This window comes from Triturus cristatus, chromosome 8 (assembly GCF_964204655.1).
Source record: "Triturus cristatus chromosome 8, aTriCri1.1, whole genome shotgun sequence".
Taxonomy (NCBI): domain Eukaryota; kingdom Metazoa; phylum Chordata; class Amphibia; order Caudata; family Salamandridae; genus Triturus; species Triturus cristatus.
In genome coordinates, this window is record NC_140591.1 from 1,158,830,828 (window position 1) to 1,158,850,704 (window position 19,877).

Below are 19,877 nucleotides of genomic sequence, written 5' to 3' on the forward strand. Positions count from 1 at the left end.
TGATTTGTTTTGCATTCCGTACATCAATTGAGTGTCTTTTGCTTTCTCGCCCATCTGTAATCCACCATCCGCATTCCTCCCTGTAGGCCCAGCATGAGTTCTACAGTAAAAAGTGAAACCTTTTCTGGGGCCAGGTGGAAGTGACGCCAAATGTCACAATAACCAAGGCACATTAGAATTCCTTAGCATGTCGGCTAGGTATGTGGGTTGGGTGCTTCCATTCCTGTCCTATCTTTGTAACAAACTGGTACCTCATTGGATCCCCTCTTAGGATCAGTCTTTGTGTCAGAAGTTGCGATTTGAGCAGACATTTGTGTTTAAGAAAAGTGTTAGTTTGTGGGAGCTGGTCATAGATGCTTAGAATAAATGGATTTCCCATGTAGGATTCCCATAGTCACAATATAGCATTCTTGTATGTTCCTCCTTGTATGGAACCATGTGAAAGAGAGGTGATTTATGAGCAGTGTCGCCCCTCTTCATGATCCCTTTGTGACCCTAGCATGCAGTTTGATGTAAAAACCCTTGACATGCGAGAGGCAGACATTTTGTTCCCATTGGGTGCGTTTTCTGTATAATGACATCTGCATTGTATTGTTTGTTAGTTTAAGGATTGCACCTCATTTGATCGGATTTTCCAGGTGAGAGGCCATTCTCTACTGCTTGATTTTGTACCGTGAGTGGCATATGTGCCTCTTGCTCTCTGTCAATTTCATATTTGCAAAAGCAAATGAAAAAGACTGTAATCTTACTAAACTAACCTCGCCCACCGCCACACAACTCTTCTACATCATGAATTATTGGTATGTTAATGCATGTAGTGAGTTTACTGTTGTATATATGTGCTTCATATGTTATGGCTACTTGGGGTCAGTAGTCCATTCTTTGTGTTTATATCTTCTCAACCTCCCTTACTACCTATGAGTGTTCTATCTGGTATGTGAATGTTCCAGTCTTGGCAGTTGATGGTCTGGTCAGCTAGCGAAGTGCTTTATCGCTGATGTGCTATCTTAATAAATCTATCTTGTAACCTGAAGACGTGTCCTGATGCCTATCTAATCTACTTACAACATTTTGGCGACGAATTGGCTGACCAGACCAAGGCAGAAGCACAGCGCAGCACGAGAAACACTTCGCATCAAGAACCCAAGACACCTTGTCATCCATCTGCGGCTGAAAGCAACTGTAAAAGTAAACAAGATACCTCTGGTATGTCGCAAAACTTAAAGAAACCTTCTGTATGGATGAAGTTTTCAACCAAAATATGAAGAAACCGACAGAATCACCAAGAAAAGAAGAAATCTGCCGCAAGTTATTCAAATAAAAAAAAAAAAAGTTGAAAGAAACTGGTAACCTGAGAAACTGAAAACCTGAGTAACGCAAGGAAAAGGGGGAAAAGGAACAAGAATTATCGAGAAACTTGTCATTTCTCCATTTGCTGTTAACACTGAGTCAAGACGACATGACAGGTATGGAAGCCACTTCCTGTATAAGCGCAACCAAGAGCTCATCATATTGACACTAGGTGACATGTCAGTTTCCAAACATGAAGAGCGTATGTTTGATTGAAACTGACATATTTTAAAACAAGTGCGATCGATTGGATAAAATTAAGCCAACGTGTGTCTGGAACTGTTTATTGTGGTAAACGATATGCGTGGCTGAGGCATGCAATGAGATCTATTTTTAATGACATGGACATTGTAATGAGTTGAGAAAACGACACGGAGCAAGACAAAGTTGTAGCGTGTCCTAGTCTCCGCCTTACCGTTATGCTTCGGAGAGATCTTTCCGACGTTGCTGCCATCCTGAAAATGATGATGTCTTAGAATTCTCCGTGGGTATCGGTGGAGAAGCGTGACATTCCATGTCTAACATCAGCTGCCTACCGTCATAGAAACGTAATTCTATCGTTTATTACTGCCTCTGGGAGAAAGCCTTCCTCGTAGCCAGAGTGAGCACGTCATCGCGCAACACGCAACGTCAGGAAGCCATCTTTGTAAGTTTGGTTGTGTGTTCCCATGGTAATGGGATGGACTGGACGCTACTCTGCAGGCAGACCATCATTATCTCGCCGGTGATTCACTCTAATGCCGGAGAGTTAAAGGTGAGAGTGTTATGAATTGTTCGAATTACTGAAGCACTGGCAGTTCCGTTTTTAGGCCCGTGTATTTATTTAATGATTACAGATGTGATACTGGCTACTCACACAGTTTCAGCAATTTAGGTCGCACTACGTTGGATTTGCCCTTTCAGCACAAAGACCAGCAATTAGTCACAGCGACACATGGGAGCACAGACGAGCCGAGGTTAAACATATGAATCCACTTACGAGAGTGCCACCTGGTGGATTTTCGAAGGACTTCTTGTTTTTGTGATCGTGTTGCACGTTAATATTTTTCAAAGGCAGGCAGAATGAGTGGCATTTAAGTAATGCTTGGAAATCATAAAAACCTATGACTGCATTACTCTTTTGATCTGCATGTGTAAGCTGGAATAAATGTTGGCCAAGAACAGTAAAAGTTAGAGTGTTATAAAACAAGATCAGAGATCTAAAACCTGATATGGTAAGATTTGGAACAGTAAATTGTTCTGATGGTGATGTTTAATAGCACATATATTTAATAGTAGCGAAGAAGCGCAAAGAGGAGTACTTTCATCAATCAGCATCAACTTTTGGAGAGTGTAATTCACTTAATTCTAGCGTTTACAGAGAGCAGTTCAAAAGCAGGTGTGGCAGATAAAGGATAAGAAAAGATGCCACCTTTCAAAAGTATTGAAGTTTTGTCAATTTTAAAGAGTTGAAATGCAAATGGAAAAATTGCAAAGTAAATGAAAAGTTGGCACTGTTTAGAATTTTTGAAAGACTGTCTTTTCACGAGATGAAATGCAAGTGGAAAATTGCAAAGTGGAATTCCTATTTAAATATTTGTTTAGGGAAGATATTGCAACCCTAATCCTATTTCAGGGAAAAGTAAGGACTAAGGAAGTGAGCCTTGGACCACGACCGGGAGAGGACAATGGTAGTCCCAGGACCGGCGAAACCAGAAACCGCGAGAGGACAAAGGATGTCCCAGCACCGTAAGGAGACGAAGACAAAGGAAAAGGGGAAAAATGAGAGAACTAAAGTTCCAACCTATCTAGCGGGAGACAACAGATGTCATAAAATCAGTACCGGGATAGGAAAAGAAAGGAAAAAATGTGTCCTTTGACAAGGAGAGTTCACGACCTAGAGTTGTGATGACAAAAGTTCCAGTACCACGAGACAAAATCGTGACATGGAGGTTCTTTCTACCGGGACAAATGTTCCGCGATTAGAGCCGGGCTTTTTAGCCCATAGTACTGAGACAGTTTGTCAACAAAGAAATTAAATTTAAGTCTAATGTAGAGGCCCGAACCACATCGAGAGGCCTTTAACCCAAGAAAAGAACCAGAACGTCATTTTGGGCTGTAAGAAATCTGGCTAAAATTTTTCTTAGGGAGCATTCTTCCAGAGCTGTTGAGCATTAGAGGCGTTTGTTGAACTTTTATATCTTCAACTGTGTGCAGTCAGCCGCGACAGACGAAAAACTGATTGGAGAACGTAAGCTGTCTCTTCCCGTTTTTGATGGCCACAAGGACGGACTGTAGAGAGTAGACTGTCTCTTTTTGTTTTTCGTCAATCGAAGGGGAGAAGGTGGTCATGTCATCGTGATATTCATCATGATTCTCATTGTGATCCTCTTCTTATCCTGCCCTTTGCTTTCGTCATCTGGAAGTCCAAGAGGTCGTTGACCTCCTACATGTTTTATGTTTTCTTGCTTTTCCTTTTTCATGCTTTAAGCTCTTGTTGTGTGTTTGAAGCGTTTATTGTGTTTTCTGTAAAGGAAGAAGATATGTTGTATATATGTGCTTCATATGTTATGGCTACTTGGGGTCAGTAGTCCATTCTTTGTGTTTATATCTTCTCAACCTCCCTTACTACCTATGAGTGTTCTATCTGGTATGTGAATGTTCCAGTCTTGGCAGTTGATGGTCTGGTCAGCTAGCGAAGTGCTTTATCGCTGCTGTGCTATCTTAATAAATCTATCTTGTAACCTGAAGACGTGTCCTGATGCCTATCTAATCTACTTACAACATTTACCATTGTGGCTGGGTCCCAAAGGAAAGCCTTGGACAAGAATACCCCCCCCCCAAATTAGTGCATCTGGGGTGTGGGTTGGGCACAGGAACCAAAGGAGGCACATTCTGTGATTGTTTTAGCTCTTAGCCGACACCCCCTAATGTGAATTTAATAGTGTCATTGCATTGTTCCTCATTGGCTACCATTACTGGGACCCCTATATTATCATTTCATAAAAACCGGTCGCATCAGGAGTCATCTTTGTTGGCTGGGTCCAGTCCCACTCCCATTTGGTCCCAAATACAAGGGACTTCTGTGTGAGTGCTCTCTGGACACGCCCAATATTGAAACAGGAACAGAATGCTCCTGATCACCTGTAGGATTGCAAAATAATTGTTGTTTTGCTCTGCCTCTTCAACAGTTCCTTCTGCTTTGGTGCCATTTCCACCCATGGGCTTATCTACCACAACCACAGGCTTGGCAAATGTATAATTTGTGGGCTGTTGTAGCCCTTGATTGGGCTTGCCTTTCTCCGCTGTGCAGGAGTTCCTTCACGTGTGTACTACCGATATTTACCCCTTTCAGAAATATGAGCACTCTTGTTTCTAGGTTGGTTGTGAATTTCCTAAACTGTGAGTTGGCTGGACTGGTCCAGGTGCAGTGCATAGCAAAGTGGATGATGGGAAGGTGAGGCTGTGAAATCTTCTACCCTCCTCTCATGGTTATGTGGCTTTACAACGCATACCATTACCCCCGCATGCAGTCGTAACACCATACTTTACCCCAACGTGCTGTCGGGGTAGCGCTGGAAGTTGGAATAGATTAATATTCTATTCCAACTCCAGTGTGTGCAACAGTAGGGAACGTGTTGGAGTTAAATCCAACACCTTCTACCCACTGCTGCACACCTATGTCATTGCAACGGCATGCAGGATAAATGCATGTGTTGTAACATTTGCGGTGTAAAGGCTGTTTCCCTCCCCTCATATTTCCTGTCCCTGTGGGCATGGTCCCACGAGGTACACTGCTAGGGGCGATATTGTACTTTTTTGTTCCCAGCCCTACAGGGTTCCTAGAAAGTTCCTCTCCTTATCTTTGGTGCCTACCTTGCATGCTCAATCAATAATGTCTCATAGGGAGGAGGCCAACCCTCAGGCAAAGAGTATGACTAGCAGGGAATCACCCCAACACTTGATTCGTCACACATTCTCCAAAGGGATGGGCCTGCCACAGGCAGGCCCAGCCATGAGTGTCAGAACTACAGGAGGGTGTCTCTACATTAGCTTGTCTTTTTTTAAGGGCAGTATTCATCAGTTCAGGAGTCCGTGCCTATCTACATCAAGGTCATCGTCACCTTCCAAGAGGTCCCTGAACATGGCTGTCTTCCCCACTGCTGATGTCCACCTTCCATCTAGTTGGGAGATTGATATAGGATCCTCCATTCCTTATGACACACAGTTGCGGTCTGGCCAATGCATACCTCTTATTAGTGTAGGTGAGTGTTAATTGCCCCTCCCCCCTTTTTTGCTCGACACCCCCTGGTCTTGTTTTCAATCCACCATTTGTGTCTGTTCCTTCAATGCGGGAGGGTGGGCGGAAGGTCTCAACCCTTTAATGGACTCTTTGGCTCCATCTCAGGGGTCATATGCATTATTCAGGCCCGGCACCACATGCCCAGTATCTTCATTAAAAGGATTGGAGGCTTCCTGTCAAAGCCCTTCTGCAGGCCTCCTTCTTCTGTGGAGGCCATTCTGATTCCACCCGTATTGCCTCTCTGCAATTTCTTCCTCCCTTGTTTCCCAAGACCCTGGACTTTCTCCTACTTGCACCTCAACTCGTGCACCTTCGCCTAGCTGCGTGTGCGAAGAATGAGCAGACGTTGCTTGCCTTCCCCTTGAAGACTGAGTCCCTGGTGCGCAGTGACTCTGCACCGCAGGTCCTAGGTGTCTTGGGCCACAGTTAGCTTCCACATTTTCACCGCTTCCAGCTGTGGGTGTAGGAGGTCTTCAGTTGTGCAGATTAGACCGGATTTTAATGTTTGTGTGCATGCCAGGTGGGAGCCTCCATGGTTGCATCCGCCATGTTGGCCTGCAGGCCATGCTCCAGGTGCATGTACTTTAAATTCTTTTTACCAAATTTGACAGGTTAGTGAGCTTTAAAAACACCGAATCTTGTGAATCAGTCAATTTAATTAAAATGTTTCTTTTTACCTTTCTAGATCTATCGAGCGGAGCTTTTTGTTATGGCTATGTAAAAGAAATCCAAACTTCTGGGGCAAGTTGCCTTACTGCAAAAGTAAACAAGCTGAAATATTGTGGTAGGTACTGTTTAATTCTTGACAAAATACAAAAATCGCAATGTGTTCCATCTAACTGGATTTTGTAACCTATTTTCATAAAGTGGTTTGAGATGACTGCTGCAGGGTAATTAATCACTGTATGTTGCATTACATTTCCCTTTATCAGCACAACCGCAGACTTCATTGGGCTGCGGATTGTAATAGCACAGGTATGGATGAGATGCTTCTTTATTTCACCATCTTGTGTTCATCAGTTCCCTGAAGGAGAACCCTAATCCTTAGTTTGAGGTGCCCCCACCCTGCTCCATAAGTAACTAGTGGGGACAGCAGGGCGACAAAGGTTAATTCCCAAAGTGCAGGGCACATGGCCTATAAAAAGAAGGGGGGGACTCACCAAGTTAGGCAGAATGTGTGCGACATCACTGTATGTGACATCATCACACGTGACATCACAGGACGTAACATCACAGGAAGTGACATGCATGTTCAGTTGGTCTGTCATGAGTACACTTGAATATATTAAGAGATTTAGCAAGTAATATGCTGATCAGTACTTATGCCTGTGGCATACTAAACTCACCAAGAACAAAGCAGTCAATACTTTGAAATAAAAATGCTAGAAACTGCAATTGTGAACAATAAAATGTATTAATCTACTTAAGATAGTACCATTGTATACATTGATAATTACAAACACTCTGATCGTTATAAGAAATAAAATACAAGTTGCACACTGTATTTGATATTGTGAGCATGACAGGGGAAGAGGGGGTGTCAGACAAGGGTGATAAGATGGGACATCAACAACATTTATGTCAGCAATACAGAATAGGGCATGCCTTTAAAAACAGTTCCACACTATAAACTCCTATCTAGTGTTGCTAGATTTTTATAACACTCTCTAGCTCAAAACTAACCAAAAGGAGCCCAATATTGCTACTGTAAAGGAGGGGCTTGGACACCGTCATGCATGCATTAAAAGAAGACTGCTGCTGGATCATCTTACAGAGGTGGTGGTGGTACGAAAAATGTCTGCCCCTGCTAACTGCTTCTTTTGTCTCTAGTGAGTCCTCGCAACAGCCCTGTCAAGCTTCTCAGGTCCAAGAGGGGGGCTGCTCAAGTCAAAGGTTTTTTTTATGGATCCTGGGACTTGTAGTCTTTTTTATTCCATTATAAAACAGGACTACAAGTTCTAAAATTTAAAGGCAAAACCTGGACTGGACAAAAACATCAGGCATATAACTGAGAAACTTGGCAGCTCTTTCGCAGGGAGGGCCAGACAACGGAGCTGTACAAAGTAGCATACCAAGAATGCCATGGTGCAAGCCAAGAGAAATTATCTCTTGGACTATTGGGGTAGTACAATACAGCAATTATCAAGTATCAATGGGCCATTCAGGGTTTTGGGTTCTGATGCCACTGCACCTGCTTCAGCAATTGAAGCTACATCCCTGGAAGTACCCCCTTTCTTTTCCATATGACTTAGTCACGATCAGTGGGCAACAGGCTGTCACTCATTCCAGGGAATTCTGCTTACCCTTTAGTTTTAAAACTTTCAAAACTTGCAAACAGTTGTGTTTGGTGCAATCCGAGGCACCAGTTATGGCACTTGGGTTGGCTTTTGGAGAAATTCGTGCCTATCAAGATTTTCAAGTAGCTTGGAGCCAGACTCCTAATTTCTTAAACCTCAGTAAGGCATTTTACCTCTAAATGTATTCTATGCAAACTGGATAAATGTGAATTGAATTTAATAAACTGATGGATGTTAAACCAGCAACACTTTTATTCATAACAGATCTCAGGTTCCAGAGCCAACAAAGTAGAGGATTTTAAAATGGGTCATAGTGACATGCTATCCCCCTGTGTGAACAGTTGTCGTTAGCCTGAGTATCATGAATAGAAGCTTTTGTACATGCAGGTGAATAACTGAGGCAGGTTACTGTGGAAATGTGCATGACAAAGCTACTTTTAAAGTGCTTCAGTCACACTTATACAGGGAGGCTCTGCGCTGACTGAGAATGTTACCAGCAAAGATTTCTAGGTCAATTTGCTAAAAATAGCACAAAGTAATTTTTAAAATAATCCAGTATTTGGCAATCCTCACAAATCAACGATTCTTCGCAGGGCACAAGTCCTAAAAAACAAAAACAGAAAAAAGAAGAAGTGAGCGTACTAACCAAGTTAGGCTGTATGCAAGTGACATCCTGGCGTGTGATATCACAGTGTGTGACATCCCAGCGCTTGACATCACGGGAAGGGCCATCACAGCCCATGACCTCACAGGAAGTGACATCAGATCTTAATGCAGTAAACACAATAAAATGATGAACAGAGTGCTAAATATATCAGGCAGTGCAAAGTGGCAGTCTCTCCTGCAGCCTGGCAGGCAGCAGGCCACCCAACAAAGCAGACAGTCCAAGTGGCGGTGCCTCCTAGCAGCACAACAGTCCCCTGGCAAGGTGCTGCATGTAGAGACAGCAATCGTTGGTTACAAGTCCCACGCAGTGTCTAAGATTATGGGGGCAGGGACCCTGTACTTATACTCAAAATGTCTTTGATATGGGAGGTAACTTCAAAAGAACCTTAGAAATGCAAAACACCCCCATTCAACCCCAGCCCTGGCTCCAGACATCAGTAGGGTAAACAAGCCCTTTGTGTAAGAGCAGGACACAGCTAATACAAATGTAAGTGCGGCCCACCTCTCTCTCTCCCAGCCCAGGAAGACCATTCAGATGTAACCCTGTTACACCCCAACCTCTCTGTGTGATGACTGTCTGTAAAGTATGCACAAACCCTCACTGACTCTCTGCCCTAGACGTGGATTGGAGTCAGGCTGCAAAACACAAGTAGTCATAAGCACATAGAAATGTCCACGTTCAAAAAGCCACATTTGTACAATAGTAATGAAGTTCGGGGATAAAAAAGGGCCAGCAACTATTATCATTATTATCATCATCATCAATTATTATTATTATTTTTATTATTATTGTTTATTATTACTAAAATCACTTGTCACTCAGGTATTATCAGGGCCCTGAAAGGCAAAAAACTCCTAAAAGGATGAAGAGAATAAGATGGTCCGGAGGGTCTTCCTAAAAGGAAGGTGCTTGGAAACTTTCATGAACTAAAAGGGGAGGCTGTTCCAAGTAGTGGGGCCTAAGTAAGTCAAAAAAGCAGACACCTACATAAGCAAGTTAGAATCTAGAAACCTATAGTAGTAGTGAAGAAATGAAACATATTATGTGCATATTATCACATTTTTGGCAACTTTCCTTAAGTGAGGATGTATCTATTCAATAGCAGAACCTATGCATAAGGCAAAGGGTTTTAAAATGGACCCGCTGGTTTACCAGAAGCCAGTTAATTTTTCTGGTGGCTGCTCTCATATGATCAAACTTGATAAGATCACTTTCTTTCCTCACTGTAAAGTTCTGAATGTGCCATAATGTGAAGGTAACAGAAATCAGGAGACCCATGTAAAGACCAATTCAGAAGTTTAAAAGAGACAGATCATATACGGAGATGTCTTTAGTATGGTGGGGTGTAGCAATACACGGCACTGCCTTTCTCTGCATTTTAAGAGCATGAAAACAGGAAAAAAATAACATTTAATTTCATCTTTGAAGGACTTAATGTGATCAAGTTAGACCCCCAGCGATTTGACTATAAGTGCAGAGGGCAGGGGTGGCCAGTAATTCGAGCAGGAGGGGGGGCAGGCAGGCCACACACATACACTCGCCCATCTACATGCACACGAACTCACAACTATGCTTGCACAAGCGTGCACACATACACTGACTATTCATAAGCAAATACAAACACACCCATTCACCACATACAAGAATACTTATACATTCATACATTAACACACACAGGCACCAAACATTTTTTTTAAATCACACTTTACCGGCTGCAGCAGTGATCTCGGGTGAAGGGAGAAAAGCCTGGAGGGTTGGGATTTCTGCCTCCTCTCATTGACTTACCTTGGGTCAGCCAGTGAGAGAAGGCAGCGGTCCCTTACTCATCAGAGAGTGGAATGGGGTCAGATAAAGTTTCTGACACTACCACTGATTGACACTCAGCCCTGGGCACTTCAGGGCTTAAAACGGAAGCGCCTAGATCTGAGTCTGTCAGTGACACTCCCTCTTATCATGAGGGAGAGAGCCTTGCAGCACTCTGTTGGTCTGAGGAGATCATGCCCACAAGGCTGTGAAATTATCAGCCCAAAGAAGTGCAGCTCAGGCAGCCAGGTGCCTGTGCATTTAGCGCATGCATAGCACTTGACTGCCTGAATTGAACATAAAAAGTGTTTGTCAGACTGATGGTTGTTCAGCCTGACAGACACTCTTCATGTCTGCAAAAAGGTTGAGGGTGGGGCCCCTCTGCCCTTATCACAGCACACTGCTGCAGGGCAGTGCCAAGGGAGATAGAATTCTGCTATTGTTTTAAGAAGGAGAGGTGGCCTAGTGGCTGGAGCTGCCACTTTTGGAACCTGGTGATCCATGGTTAATCCAGGAGTAAGTGCTGCAGATCGGCGCATATAAATTCTCCCTACTTCCACGGACAGAGTAAATCTACAGTCACACGCACATACACTCTTCATTCGCTAGGGCCCATCACACTAAATTCACACTATTACTCTATCCACACTGAATATAGGAGAGAAACCTAAACCAATCTGCATCTAATGCGAGGCCAATGCGACCTTAAAGAAATTGTCCTGAGTCATGATTTTAAACATAGGAAATACATCTGAAACTCAATAAATGACAAAGAAATAACCACCCGACACAAGATTTCAAGTAAATGCTTATTTATCTAAATTAGTTCAAAAATGGAAATCAATCATTAGTAAATCATTATTCTCATAATTACCTATTCTAGCTAAATGGGTCAGGACTGGTCTCTCGGTAAAGTCTCTCGAGCTGCCGTCCTCTGCATGAAGTCCAAAACGCGATGACCGCAAGGAACGCGATGAATGAAAGGAGCGCAATGAACATGGACCCTCTCTAGTCTAACATTTTTATAGGAAAAATAACAAATTAAAGTTACAAACAAATTTTAGATATCCGTTGAGCCGCTGAGCAGAGCAAGCAGGAAAGGAAGTCTCTTGGTTACATTTAGAAAACCTCCGCTCAGGGAAAATCACAAAAATAAAAAATACGGAAGAAGGAAACTCGAGTTTGCAAATGTTACTTTCATAAATGCTCTTCCTTGGTATCATAGCAGAGCCACCGCAGACTGATCATTGTTCTTTGTGGCTTTATCCTTCTTCCAAGGACAATTGGAATCGTTCCCGGAGCTACTGTCCTCACGGAAACTTTCTACACAGGCAGAAGCTGTGGTCAGGTGACTTTCGACCATGTTCAGCAAGGCCTCTCGTCAAAATTCAATCACTCGAGTGCAGGCTGTAAATGGCAGCTATCTTGTTTTAGGCCAAAACGGACCATCTTAATTAAAAGAAACACAAAACAACGTTACCACATCATAATGATTAAACAATGTTAATTCCCACTAATACCCCTATGTGTATGTAATTATCTAGCCTTGTGCAACGCAATAAAGCATTAGTACACGTTATTTTAAACGCACAAACACAAAACAAATAGCACTTACAACACTCATTTAATAAACCCGCACATTATTATTAAGCAACATATATGCATCCCACGTGTAGATTCTCTCATTAGTATTGTTGATTAATTTAGACTTTTAACAAAACAAACTATTAATTAGTGATTACAAATTAGTAATTTTATTCATAACATATAGACAAAACTGGAGCTTAAAACTCAATAAATTTTCAACAGAAAACTCTGCTCCAGCAATCCCCCCTTTGGTGATATCTTATCACCACAAAAACCAACCCAAAAAAGAAAAATGTAGTCCCAATTTTGAGGAGAAATTGAAAATGTATTTTATGAACATTAAACACCAGACTCTCTCACATCATCCCTCTTAGACTCCAAGTAAACACTCTCCCTCAATTCTTCTAATTCTATTTCTTGTGGGTCTCTCCTTGACCTCTTTTGTTTCTTTTCAGTATCCCTTCTAATTATTCTCTTTTTCCCTCCCCTGTTTTTACAACACAAACACCCCAATCTTAGTATCAATAAAGCAACAATTACACATGTCAATGGAAATAATATTTTACCAATAATGGTACTACCTATCTTAGCAATAAAACTCTTAACAGCAACTATTTTATTAGCTATTTTAGTCCAGATACTTTCAGCTTCCAGCGGTACTAATTCTTCATGCAAATCAGTAATATTTTTGATATAGACCTTTAGGTCTCTGCTTTCGTCAGGAATATAAGTGCAACAATGTTGAACTTTCAGCATTCCGCAGACCCCACCCTCCCTTGCTAACAGAATATCAAGGGCAAGTCGATTTTGCATAGACATGGCACGTACGGCAATCATCTCCGTATTTACCAAACGAAACCCTCCAGCGGTACTTGTCGATAAACGATCCACCACTGTTGACAGTTTCCTAATCCCATATGCATTCAAAGAAATTCCCACTGCTGGAATCAAAGCACCAAAAATGTCACCTACAATTTCTGACCAAGTTTCTCTCTTAAAACGTGCTAGTAGATTAATATGTTCTACATCTTCTATCCTATCTATATGAAAAATCTTTGGAAAGACCAGGCCCACATAACACGTGCCATACCAATGGTCAGGCAACTTGTAATAAGCCTTGTTCCCACAAACATAATACACTCCTGGGAAAACTGGATCCTCACCACCTTTAAAACCCCATCCTGTTGCAATGAAGTATGTATCATGACACTCACTAGTCCCAACAAAATATGTATCATATTGGGATCTCTTTCTGGTAATGCATAGTTTACCCTTCTGTGGCGCATCTAACGCCAAAGTCGGACTAGCCCCATTCTTCAATTCCTTTCCCATCTCAATGTCCCATATTGTCTCACTCACTTTGTATTTCCCTGCCTTCTCATGCATGCTCATTCTCCTTTCCTCTACCATGTTTAGGAAGGCCTTCTCCTCTTCTTTCAGACTGCATGTTAAATTGTTTCTAAAAATGTAATCTAAAGTTAATTCTTCTTTCTCAATAAAAATCTCACCAAAAATGTTAGCTTCTTTAGCTGGATTCAGCCTTTTGTCCACAGGCAATTGCCCAAAAATATTACCTTTGTTAGACATTTCATAATCTATTTTCCCTAACAAATAAAAAACACTACTTAGCACACTACATGAAATTCCATACGTAGCTGGTAAATGGTGATAAGTAACACCCTCTGAAACGGATGCAGGTAATTGCATACAGACGTAGCAATCCCTAACTTCCATTGTCTTTACGTATTCATACAACAACTTTGAAAAAACATTGCTAGAAAAATCATTAATTGACCTATCTTTATGTACGTAAATGTTACTAATTCTAGTTGGAACTACTTTCTGTGAATTCTTCTCTATATTAGTCACATTTTCAGTATGTATTCCAAAAGTATCTATTGTAACCCTAAAGGTAACTAATAGAGCTAATACACCCCATAATAGCATTAATAATCCAGTACAGCAGCAGCACATTTTACACCATCTTTTCAAGAAGGCACATCTACTTTGATTATTCTCTGTGTTAGCCATTTTACTACTTTGACAGCGTCTTTTGACTTAGCCTCTTCTACTCCACTACTGAGTTTTAGAACTCTAGATTAATTCAAACAGCTACTTTTAGATTTTCCACTTTTCACTTTTTCTCCAAGTGACTCTTTCAATTCACTCAGTTTGGATTTTCATCACTTTTCACTTCTTCTTCAGCAACATCAAATTGTATCAGATCATCAACAACATCCTGTGCATCCGACTCTTCTCCAATGTCAGTCAGGATAACTTTCAGGATTCCAACAGTTTTCTCCTCAACCACTTCTCGTACGGTCCCCTCTGGATTTTCTTGACTCTCTGCCTCTTCACCTTCAGACAGTGCCACGTACGTCCATTCCGGTGACCTATACTTCTGGTTAGGTTTTCTGATTCTCTTGATCTCCTCTGGTTCTTTTGTAACTTTTTGTTTTCCACCTTTTGTTTGATTCTGACTCGACACCTCATTCACCTGTTCAGCTTTCGATGAATTTGCTCGTGTCAGTCTGTACCTCAGTCTCTTTATCCTGTTGGGCCAAAGATTTCCTCTTACAACCCTCTTTGGTCTTACCTCTTTATTATTTCTTTCTCCGATCCAAGTTCTCTTTCTCAGAGCTCGACTTTCTGATTTCTCATTTTCACTCTCATCCGATTCTGTTTCATTTGCCTCTTGTTCTTCAACAATTTTCTTTTGCTCCACAGTCTTTTCCACCACTGATTGAGATTTCCCTAATTCTGTCCCTCCTTGGGTCTCCGACACGCAATCTTCTTGCTGTCTACTTGTCCCTTCACCTAGCTTATCAGGAATATTCCCTACACCTCCTCGGGGGTCTTCCGCAATCTGTCCCTCTCTATCTTCTTCTGACCCTGCTTCTTCAGGTGTAATCTCAAGTGGATTTTCAACCTCTTCATCTGATTCACGTGTAATTTCTGTGGAACTGCTCTTTTCTCTTCTACTGCTTGTTGGAACCTCAGGCACTCTTACAGAATCCGATCTCTCCTCTGAGACTCTCAATGTTTCTCTTGAAGCCTCTCTCGGAAAAGGGAAAGAATCACTCAACTCTCTTTCACCTTCACCCCTTTCAGGATTTTTCCCCCTTCTCACTGGTTCAGTTTCTGCATCATCACTGGAATCTGACTCTTCAAAATACTCCTTACCAGTCCCATCTTTTGGATTTGGAACTCTTAGAGTATGACTCGCATGCACCCAGTTTTTCACACCAGCACACTTTACTGCAGTTGTTGTAGTCAGAATAACTTGTCTTGGCCTTCCCCACCTTGGAACCAAGCAATTTCTTCTCCTGTGCACCTTAATCCTCACCCAGTCCCCTGGACTCAGATCATGGGCTTGCTTCTTCTCAAGTGTGGTAGCGTCTTCTCCAACCTGGTGAAACACAGAATGAACTGCGTCAGCCAGGCCTTTACAGTAATCCAAAATCATGTCATCAGTTATTGTCATCAACTTGTTGACAGGCACAAATGCATGTCTCATTGCACGTCCCATTAAGATTTCGTGCGGACTTAAACCTGTTGTTCTATCTGGAGTAGACCTAATAGTCATCAGCACTAGAGGCAAGACATCAGGCCATTTCATTCCAGTGGCTAAACACATCTTACCAATTCGATTTTTTATTGTGCCGTTCATCTGTTCAACAACGCCAGAAGCCTCTGGTCTGTATGCACAATGTAGCTTCTGCTGTATGCTCAATGCTTCACAAATTAAACCCATGAGCTCATTGTAGAAGTGTCCACCTCTGTCAGACTCAATGGTCACTGGGAACCCGTACCTAGGAATCAACTCTCTTAACAGTAACTTTGCAACTGTTATCCCGTCATTTCTCCTAGTCGGATAGGCCTCCACCCATCTTGAAAACAAACAGACTACCACTAGAACATACCTCAATTTGTTCACTTGGGGCATTTCAATGAAATCTATTTGCATTCTGGTAAAAGGACCTCCTTCTCTGCCTATTGTTCCTAGGCTCACCACTGTCTTTTTCCCAGTATTGAACTGTTGACAGATCAAACATCTCTGACAGATGCTCTCTGCAATCAACCTGAACTTTGCATTGTACCAGGTTTGCTTAAAGGACCTAATCATTGCGTCCCTCCCCAGATGTCCTTGGCCATGATACATTCTTGCCATTGTCGACAGCATTGAGTTGGGCATGACTGGTCTACCATCTCTGTAGATCCAAACATGATCTGTTTCTCTTGGGGCACAACCTGCCTGGATCCAATCTCTCATTTCCTCATCTCCTGCCTCATCCTGCAACTGCTTCACTTCATCCCACGTTTCCAGGACATTAGTAAACATCACAGAACAAAAAGACATTTCCCTCTCTCGTGCCCTATTAATCGAATGATTGTTTTTGGCACAATACTGTGCTATGTCATTGGCAAATCTATTACCAAGAGTAACAAATTCATCTCCTTGTCCATGAGCAGCACACCTCACAACTGCTAACTCTTTAGGCAGCTGTATCGCCTCAAGCAATTTTCCAATCACTTCAGCATTCTTCATTGGAGTCCCACTCGACGTCAAGAAACCTCTCTGTAGCCAAAGCTGGCCAAAATCATGAACGACTCCAAATCCGTACTGACTATCAGTCATCACAGTCACTCTCAGATTTTTCCCAATTTTGCAAGCTTTTGTCAATGCCACCAATTCAGCCACTTGAGCAGATCTTACTCCTTTCAAAGGCGAAGCTTCCATTACTTCTGAAACCTTGCACACCGCATATGCTGCACTCAGCACACCATCATCAGTTCTTAAACATGATCCATCCACAAACAGCACATGATCACTCTCAGGCAACGGCAGATCTCTTATGTCTGGTCTTGGTTTCGTGCAGTAATCAAGCACATCCAAACAATTATGATCAACATCATCTCCCACATTCACATTGTCAGCATCCGGTAACAACGTTGCTGGATTCACATTCACACATCTCTCAAGAGTCACATTTGATGCTCCCAGAATGATTTTCTCATATTTAGTCAACCGACTATGTGACATGTACTGAGTCCTGCTTCTTGTTAAAAGAATTGCCACATCATGAGGTACGAATACCCATACAGGATATCCCATTATTATGCCCTCACTCTGTTCCAAGCTTCTGCATGTAGCAGCTACTGCTTTCAGACAACCTGGCAAACCCACAGCTACAGGGTCAAGTGTCGATGAGAAGTACGCAATCGGCCTTCTTAATTGTCCATGCTTCTGAATTAACACTGAAAGTGCACAACCATTTCTCTCACTGCAGTACAACTCAAACTCTTTCTCATAGTCTGGCATTCCCAAAGCAGGGGCTTCACACATTCTGCTCTTTAACTCCTCAAATGCCGCCATTTGTTCTCCATCTAGTTCCAATGGGTCTCTCACTTCACTTTTTGTCAGCTTAATCAGTGGCTTTGCTATCAGGGAGAAATTACTTATCCACTGACGACAATAACCCACCATACCCAGAAACATCCTCACTTCTCTCTGGGTCATTGGGGCTCTCATTCCTCTGATAATTTTGATCCTGTCATCAGTCACCTTTCTTAGACCTTTTTCAATATTGTGTCCAAGATAATGCACCTCTTTCTTGCAAAATTGCAATTTGGCTGGAGATACCTTTAACCCTCCATCTGCCAGATGATTCAGTAAAGCTATGGTATCTACTTCACAAGCTTCACGTGTCTTCGATGCCACAAGTAAGTCATCGATGTACTGCACTAGTACTGAGCTTTCAGGCATGATCAAACTCTCCAATGACTTTTTCAACAACTGATTGAATATCGAAGGACTCTCTGTATACCCCTGTGGGATACGACACCATGCTAAAATACGCTGGCCAAACCGGAATGCAAAAATCGGCTGGCTATCATGATGCAATGGAATTGAAAAGAAAGCATGACACAAATCAATCACCGTGTACCACTCAGCATCATGTGGAATCTGATACAAAATCACTGAAGGATTTGGCACAATGGGACAACATGCCACCACAATTTTGTTAACTTTTCTCAAATCTTGTACAATCCTGAACTTTCCATTAGGTTTCTTTAGCCCCATTATCGGTGAATTACACGGGCTGCTTAATAACTCTCTCAAAACACCCTGTTGAATCATCTTGTCAATTATAGGAGTAATTCCCTCAATTATTTCCGGTGTCAATCTGTACTGAGGAATATTAGGATAAACAATCCCTTCTTTCACTGAAATTTTCACTGGATCTACATTATTCATCAATCCCACATCTTCTCCAGTAAAATCCCAAACTGCTGTTTTCACTGTGTGTCTCAACTCCTGTGGCAAATCATCTGGATTAAACACAGCATATGTACCAACAATCTCACTCTCTCTATTATCTAGAGTCATTCGGTACAAAACATCCTCATCTGGTGTCTCAAAAGCTATTCCATCCGGAGTACAGAAAATTGTACAGTTCATTTTGCACAATAAGTCCCTACCTAACAAGTTCACTGGACTAGTGTCACAGACCACAAATCTGTGCATGTCTGAAGATTTCCCTATTCTTACCCTTACTGGTTCGGTAAGACGAGTCTTAATCTGTGTATTGGCTACACCAACTACTTGGATTGCTTTGTCCGAGAGAGGAAGATTTCTAATATCTGCTGACCTGACAGTTGATCTCGTCGCTCCTGTGTCTACTAAAAAAGTAACACTCTCCCCATTTATTTTCCCATCTACAAATGGTCCTGCCTGGTCTATTTCTAGAGTTGCACCAAGTATGCACTCTTCCTCCTCTCTTCGGCACCGTCAATAGTCCCCTTCAGACTAACTCCCCTCATTCTTTAACCAGTACTGCTGTACCAAGTTAGAACGTCTTGGTTTGTTTACCTGCTCATCATTGTAGAATCCTGAGTCCTGGTTATACTTTTGGGACCCTCTATTCTGTGGCAAGGGTGGTTTTGGCTCTTGACTCTGCTGTCTGACAACCTTCTGCTGTTGCTGCTGTTGATTACACCCCTCGTTCTGCACCTGTTGATTTAAGGGTTTATTTTCATTACTCACTAATGGTGGATTGGTACACTCGGATCTCCAATGCCCCAATTGTCCACAGTTGTGACAAGGGAACTTCTTCTTTGCTTCCTCTAAATTCCCTTTTCCTTTTCCTGCAAATCTAGGTCTAATTCCTGGATTATTTGCCTGTTCCATCAACTGTGCTTCTTGTCTCTCAGCAACTTTCACCTGTGCCCACATTGCTTTCTCTTTCAGCTTTCTCTGTTTTGCTTCAATCTCATCACTGAAGTACTTTGCATGTCTCAGGATTTCATCAATCTTTTTACTCTGCCAGTCAACCGTATGCTCACGTATTCTTTCACTGATTTCTGGTCTCAGGCCATATACAAATCTGTATACAAAATGACTCAAATCCTTGTCACCCAGGTGTTCATCTCCACTGAACTGTTTAAAAGCCAGTATCAGCCTTTCGTAAAAAGCATGAACTGATTCTTTTGCTTCCTGATGTGTTCGATCTATCTTAACCCAGTCTGTCTCTTTTGGGGGTACCTTATTCTTCAGGAACACAATAACCTGTTCGTACTTCTTCATTACCTCTGGATCTGGTGCTCCTGTTTTCGGGTCTCTTGGATACTCCTTAGCAGGCCAATCTACAACTATTTTACACTCAGCCCACAAGTCTGCTGGAACAATTATATCAAACAGACTATTCAGGTCAATCCACAGCACTTTCGACAATTTCACAAACCTGTCTACCTGCCTATACCACTCGACGGGCTTTTCTCTCAGTCGAGGGAAATCATTCGTAAATGATAAAATATCCTGTCTAGTCCATGGGACATGTACATATCCTTCTCCAGGAATCTCTCTCATAGGATAAGCATCCACTGTTTT

General features: G+C 42.2%; 1 protein-coding gene and 1 long non-coding RNA gene across 2 annotated transcripts in view; one reads left to right on the forward strand and one right to left on the reverse strand.

Moving 5' to 3' along the window:
• Positions 1-1,898, reverse strand: part of LOC146805537 (uncharacterized) — a 154,475-nt gene extending 152,577 nt beyond the window's left edge. Inside the window, exon 1 of the long non-coding RNA XR_014967854.1 lies at positions 1,766-1,898. This is a non-coding gene — a long non-coding RNA (uncharacterized LOC146805537). The remainder of the gene's footprint in view (positions 1-1,765) is intronic.
• Positions 1,858-19,877, forward strand: part of LOC146805538 (lysozyme G-like) — a 71,143-nt gene continuing 53,123 nt past the window's right edge. Inside the window, exons 1-2 of the mRNA XM_085622793.1 lie at positions 1,858-2,104; positions 6,318-6,416. The gene's annotated coding sequence lies outside the window, so the exon portion shown is untranslated. The remainder of the gene's footprint in view (positions 2,105-6,317; positions 6,417-19,877) is intronic.